The following is a 7,308-nucleotide window of genomic DNA, read 5'->3' on the forward strand; positions in this document are numbered from 1 at the left end:
GCCTCTGTTGCCAGAGTATCATTTATGCCTGATTCCCCAAACCAAAAGTAGCATCCTAAGTGGTATAGATGAGCTGAATTAAGTTCTTAAATAAGAGTCAGAAAGGTCATCAGCTCATTGCATTATTGATTTAAGATAATTACAAGTGGGAGTCAGGATAAAAATAAATAAATAAATCAATGATCCAGCAAGAAAGCCCTACCTCCTTATCTGGCACAGTCAGAGATCCTTCAACCAGATGGAATTATGTTTATAATGACATTAAGCCAGTTAGAGGAGGCTCTGCCTTTTGTAATGTATAATATACTCCTCATCTGTGAATGAAAACATTACCAGGGATCCAAGTTTTCTGTTCACCACAGAAAAGTGCAGTAAAACCTGGATTTTCTCATTTTAAGGAGAAAAACACGGATTTTTTCCTTTAAAGGAGAAAAATGCAGGTTGAGGTGCGTTTCCCCTTGCAAGCTGGCAGAGTTCCAGCCTGCAAGGGGCTGGGGGGAGCTGGAGGAGGGCGGTTAGGCAGGGGGCGCCATGTGCATGTGTGCATGTAAACATGCACATAGTTGCCAGGCAGCCTGGAGAACAGTTTTGGCAGATAAGTCTGGGCGGTTGGGGTGGGGGTAGAATTGAATTCCTCATAGGTGGTATGTGCAGCTTGGGACCTGGGGTAGTACAGCCACATGTACACCCAGGCAGGGGGTGGAACAGGTTGTGGATGGCTTGTCTAAGGTGCAGGGGGCCTAGCTCACCCCCCTGCACACACTCCTGGGGTGGGCATAGGTGGCAAATGCCCACCAGATTTGTATGTGAGGCAGGGGCAGATGTGGGCTACCTGCTGTGGGCTTGGGCACCCTGTTCTGCTACTCTGCCACTGGGGCCTCCGCAGCCCAGTGAGTGGGACCTGGCGTGACAGGGCAGAATGGAGCTGGGCAGGGAAGGTCAGTGCTGCTGTTGCAAGTCCCATGCTGCCATGGTGAGGCACCCCCTGCCTACCCAGCAGCACTGGGCATGGCGGTGTGGGGTTGTGCCCTCTGCTACTGCTGTCAGATGGGCAGGGGGTACTTTGCCATGGCAGCATGCGGCTCATGGCAGCTGCTGCAGCTCCAGCAGGGAGCACAGCACAGAGCCTGGCTCCCCCTCCCCAACAGGTGGCAGGGTGGGAGCAGCACCTGTGGTGGGGGTGGATGCAAGCTGCCTGCTGTGGGCTTGGGCTCCCTGCCCTACTGCCCTGCCCTGGGACCTCTGAAGCCCAGCAGGTGGGACCCGGTACAGCAGGGCAAAATGGGGTTGGGTGAGGTGCCCCCTGCCTGCCCAGCAGCACTGGGCACGGCCATGTGGGGTTGTGCCCTACCCTGCTGCCCTGACCCAGCCGCTGCTCCCTTTAGGCTACCTCCTGAGGTCCCTTCCAACTGTAATTTTCTATGATTTGACCCATTTGACTCTTATCCTACAGCAGGAAGTTCATTTTTTAAACAAATGAAGACATCTCACACAATTTCAATGGTTTTTCATGATTGAGAGGAAGCAGGGAAGGTGGTCAGTGTTTTTGTGCTGTTGTCAATGCAATTTCTTGCCCAGAATCCATTCTGAATGCTCAACTGCTTAGTGAATCCTACCACACACCACACAAGGAATCTGGATGCAAGAGAAGCAAGAGAAAACTGGTGGCACCAAACATGAAGCAAGCAAATATTCAGAATATTGTTTAATCTGTGTATATACATTTACACGATCTAGGAGAATTTTCCCAGGTTTGTTCTGGAAAAAAAAAGTTTGCCCAGAGACACCTGAACAAACATTTGAATCCCAAACTCCTGAAGAGCAGAAAGCTTGCAGTGCTGACACTGCACAGCAGGGTCGGGGGCTGTGAAGATATGTCTGTATCCTTTGCAGGCTCCCTCAGTCTGTCTGGAGACAGAAGGCAGCAGTGCACAGAATAGCCACGACAGGCTGACACAGACTGGTCAGGGTCAGCCTATGTCTCTCTGCAGAACAATGTCAGGTTAGGAAAGAGGCATGCTCTGTTCCCTGCTGGAGCAGCAAAGTCCAGGACACAGGGGATAGGAGGAGAACAAAGCACCCCGGCATGCTAGAGAACTGTGCTGTAGTTTCTCTCATTAAACAATATGCCCTTATTCTTCCAGGAGAAACTCCCAGGGTTTTTCTCAGGTTATTTTTCTCTTGGAGCAGCTGTTTTGGCTCTGGTTGAAAAATCCTGAACATCTGTATACTCGTGGTTTCTCCTGGTAGAGTAGCAACTCTCCCAGGATAAAGTGAATGTCTGTACATGACTTAAGCATCAACTAAAGAAATCCAGGGAGAACCACAAGCTTCCAGTCCTAAGGGAGCGGAGGCAAGGAACTAGAGGTTGGGGAAGGGAAAGGACTCCTGCATGAAGAGGCTGTTGCAGTTGGCAGCATATAGTAGTTTGGATGGAATATACCACTCCTTTACTGTCAGCCAGTATCTGTAAAACATGAGGGTCATGTCTCCTATCCTCCTTTTGTGGTGGGGCCACTTGGAAGATAAATTATTATTGCTTTTTTGCTCAAGCAGTGGAGGCCTGAGGATGGGTTTAAAGGTCCAAATCCTGCTGACAGCTCACCTGGGCATCCCTGATGTCACATTTTGGGCCTGGTAGCAGGCTGGAGTCCCTGAAAACAGCCATCCTGGATCATGTCATAACACAGTCACTCAAAGGGATCAATTTAAGGGTGTGCAGGTAACCTCAAGTCTGCCATGGTCAAGGTCTGAGTTCTTGAGTGGGTGACTCCCAGAATAAGTCCCTCAATGGAGGGACTGCCCACAGCCATAATGCTTTTTTCTAACCAAGTGTTTTGTCTATAACAGGCAGGCAGGTGCCCTGCACCACTGTTTGAAATGGCCACTCCCAAGATACAGGCATCAGGACACCAACTGAAAACCTTCCCCATCTGAAACCATCCAAACAGTGCCAGGCTCATGCAGTCCATCCTGCACAGGGCATCTCTGAGCCTGGGGCTGGGAATGTGCCTCCTGCCCCAAGTCTCACTCTGTCCTTCCACCCTGATAGGCTCTTCCCAGCCAGCTTGGCTCAATGGCCCACATGGGAACCACCACTAGCAGCATAGTGCCAAGGCACAGCCTTCTGCTGGCTGGGGCCACCCCGACCCCCAAGGCACTGCAGGGCAGTGCTGCAGAGGCTGCTTCCACAGCGCTGGACTAGGCCACTGCAGTGCAAAGGCAGGGGTGGGCTCTACATCACTGCCTTGGCCCACCCACCTGCTGCTGTGCCAGCAGCCTCAACGCAACACGGGCACATCACCTATCCCGGCCTAAGCCTTGCCGACCCTGGCATGTAGCTCTACCACCTTCTCTTTCCATACCTCACTGAAAGGCCCCTCCCTACTGCAGGCACATGAGGGAGCCACCACCTGGGGCTGGGATTATTCACAACCAAACCACGTTCCCTGGCACAGCAGCCTCCACTCAGCTTTTTGCATCCGAGCCTGGAGCTCTGTTGAGGCCACCACCTACCCAGAGCTGTCATGCGGCTCCTCCCATCCTGTGGGCCTCTGACACAGACCAGGGTGGTGGACAGTCCGGATTGTGCCAACACACTGGGAACCAAGGCTACCCTGCATCCCAGTGATGGGGAACTGGCTTGTGAAGCCAGAGGCTGATGGTCACGCAGTGGGGAAGGAGGGATGGGGAGTGAGGCACTCATTTTTAAGCATGTTTGTGTGGGGCCTGGGATGAAGCTGCAGCAGGGCAAGGGCTGAAAGATCAGGCCTGGGCATAAAAGCAGCCCAGAGGTGGCTTTGGTCTGTGCTCAACTGAGCTCCATGTACCAGCTTCATGGGGAGCAGGGGATGGGGACGTTACCGCTGCAGGACCAACCCACCTACTCAGTGATGGCTGGGACTAGATGGTCTCCACAGGTTCTGGGTCTCTGTCACATGGAGATCACAAAGAACATGAATCTGGCAAGGAAGCACAGTAGAGCCCTTGAACACTCCTGGTTCAGCAGGAGGTGGTGTCTGAAATTGGGTTGTCTGGAGAAATGAGGAGAGGCAATGAAAGGAGGTCCTGCATGGGTCTAGTTCATGCGACTGGAGTAAATGAAAATGAGCTCCCTGTCCTATGGGTTGTTTTACATCAAAAGGGTCATTTTTAGCTCAGGCTGGTGGAACAGGGGAAATTATTTCCAGAAACCATAAAAAGGGAAATGATTATTTCTAATTAGAGGTGCGACAAGCCCACATTTGTTGCCCTAGAGCCAAAAATGACCAAGAACGCAGGGACACACCATTAGAAAGGGAAGCTTTATGTGAAGCGGAACTGTTTTCCTTCAGACAATAGCATAAATAGCTTTGTCAGTTGTGGGATTCAGTATTTCTGATGTCAAAAACACACATACAACAGAAAACGAGATGTCAACGTGTATACAGAAAAAATAGCCTAAAAAAGGATTTCACTCTCTCTACAAAGGGACAAATAGTTATGTTTACAAGTTTTGAACAGATTCATCTAGTACAAGCTCCATACGTATGTAGAATTGGAAGTAAATTGAATTACTTTTGCATGGATGTATTCAATAACTTTATTTTGTACTAAATAAATTAGAACATTAAGGACAACTGGATACGTAAAGAAAGAATTAATACTATTTCCTTTTAAAATTTTTGAAGGATCAGTTTGGGACAGACAACATAATAAAAATGTGAAAAAACTGCAATAAAATAATGACACGTTCTTGCAGATAGTGTTTTGTGACTGTGAAGTAATTTATTTTTCCCAGACAATCATGTAAAGTTTTCTCATTAAGATTTGTTTTTTCAAACCATACACTCCCTCCCCTCTTAAGATTCTCTTCATGAAAACATGAAGAAATTCAGTTAATACACAAAAAAGTGAGATGCACAACTTCTTCAAAAACTTCACATTATTACAGGGAACAGCAACAATAGTCTTATAGCACCAAGAAGAATTTTTATCACAATTTTTATGTGATGGGAAAGATACCATGACAGCATCACTTTTCATATCTTTGAAGATGACATTTCTTATACAGCACTTTATATTATTTTTCCAAACAATAAAAATTAAATTTTACATATTATTTTAGAAAAAATGAAGTAGCCGTTTAAAAAAATTCAACAATTTCTGTAAAAAGAAAAAAATAATAGAATTTAAATGGCTTTTGCATAGCACATTTTTAAAACCTTTGATATAGTAAAAAAAAAAAGCTATAAATGAACCATGCCCCCCAGTCACGTTCAAACAGTAAATGGTCATTATTTAATAGTGTAGGCCAAAAATCCAAATTGCAGCTCTACTCTTAAAATGACTACAAAAATGGCACTGAAGGATCCAATTATTGTCAAATCAAATCTGTTTAGCTCATAAGTGCCAATTTTGCAAACTCAAATCATACTTTGGTGTTTCATTCTTTTGAATCATAATCAGTGTAAAATTTTGCAGCATAAATTTGGTTCTTTCTTACCCATTCAACCCAAGTATCTTCTAGATCAAGGCTTAAGTTTGGTACAGGTTTAAGTTAGCCTATCATTTTCATATACTTGGGGAACAGGCTTATTCAAGTCCATGTTAATTACATGTGTAACTGATTACAAAATTGGCATCATACTGTGTTTAATGAGGCTGTTATTCAGTGTCTGTGATATTACATCATTGTATTAATTATGTAAGACAGACTAAAACTAAGTTTACCCACTTTTAACTGCAGGGCAAACAGTACTACAAATTATAATTGTTAGAGAAAATTGTGATTTTACTTGCCGAGTACCAAAAAAACTGAATTCAAATTTTTTTCATACAAATGCTAACAAAACATACAATTCCTTTTAGAGTACATCGGAAACACTAAGAAAAGGGGAAGATCACCCTTTCTCCCCATTGCCTTCTACCCAGTCCCAGAACTGAAGAAACACTGCAGATTATGGAACAGCAGTGGTACTACAGAAAGGCTGCCATGGGTCAGTTGTGGAGCCACTTGCTGAAGCTAGCCCAGTTTGACATCTGCAATAGCAATTAACCAGTAATCTTCTTCGAACTGTGCCTACATCTGCTAATACTGGTATTTGATATCTTGGATCTGTGATATCTCTACACTGCATCTCAGATTTTTCAATGAACCAGAAATTACCAATAGAGTATGGAACTTTTTCAGCTTATTTACTACACTGAATATCCCCCTACCACCTTGTTTAATGGGGCACTCATCACGTAAGTCTTACTCATTTTTCATTAAAGGCAGATCTTCCAGAGTTGCTATGTTGTCAGTCATGTATACTGCTCTCCACAATTTTGAAAAGGAGCATTATTTACTGTATAAAAAGTTATCAACCAGATAGATCAAGCCCTTAAAAATGAGGATTTTACAAAAGAGATGCATTTATTTCTTTATTTTTAATGAAATCGTTTCTTCTAATGATGTACAATGACCCCTGTGGGACTGCAAGGCAGCTTCCTTAACATCTTACAACATACTCTACAGAACTTTTACAAAGTTAGACTTGGATTTTACAAAGTAGCAAACCATGGGAAGGAAACACTGTGTGGACATTAGGGTCTGTCTACATAGACTTTTCTGTGTCTAAATCCTGGTCATTTGAAGTTTTCCATACAATGGCAGAACTATTGCACTATTCAAATATTACTAGCTCTGCTATTTTAAAATGTTCTCAAAAGGTTAGGTTAAAAACCATTCATAAAATATGCATATTCTGGAAACTAATGGTTACTTAGATACTAGGCAGTAAATACATCTGCACTGCATATTAGACCAGCAGATGTACTAAAAGTTTTAATCTTGACACTTTACTGTTTTGGCTTGGTCAGGAGAGACTGAAAACCTAAAAAAGGAAGTGAGATCATATCAGCTATCATGCCGATAGTTTCAAAAACTCAAAAGCTACTAGGATGCTCCTAACTGAAGAGTAGCTTTTCTGTTCAGTCTTCATTTTTTAATTAAAAATGTAAATCTAGTAAAGGTTATTATTTATATGATGCCATAGTTGTACACTGACAGTTTACAAACAGTCCATGCCTCCAGGAATTTATAAACTATATTAAGACTATATATGATCTGACATCTAGAGAGAATGTCAGACAAAAGGCGAACAAGATGGCATGCAGTTAGTTGATTTTGATTTATAAATACTGTTATGGTAGTCCATATTTAGCTATTTTTATTAAGTGGGTGCAGGATATGGGCAAACACCATAGTCCACTGTACATTTTTGCATACATGATTTGATGATTTTCTATATTTTAAATTCATAACACATTTGAGCTAGTGACATT

Source organism: Crocodylus porosus, unplaced genomic scaffold (assembly GCF_001723895.1).
Source record: "Crocodylus porosus isolate Cpor-Errol unplaced genomic scaffold, CroPor_comp1, whole genome shotgun sequence".
Taxonomy (NCBI): domain Eukaryota; kingdom Metazoa; phylum Chordata; order Crocodylia; family Crocodylidae; genus Crocodylus; species Crocodylus porosus.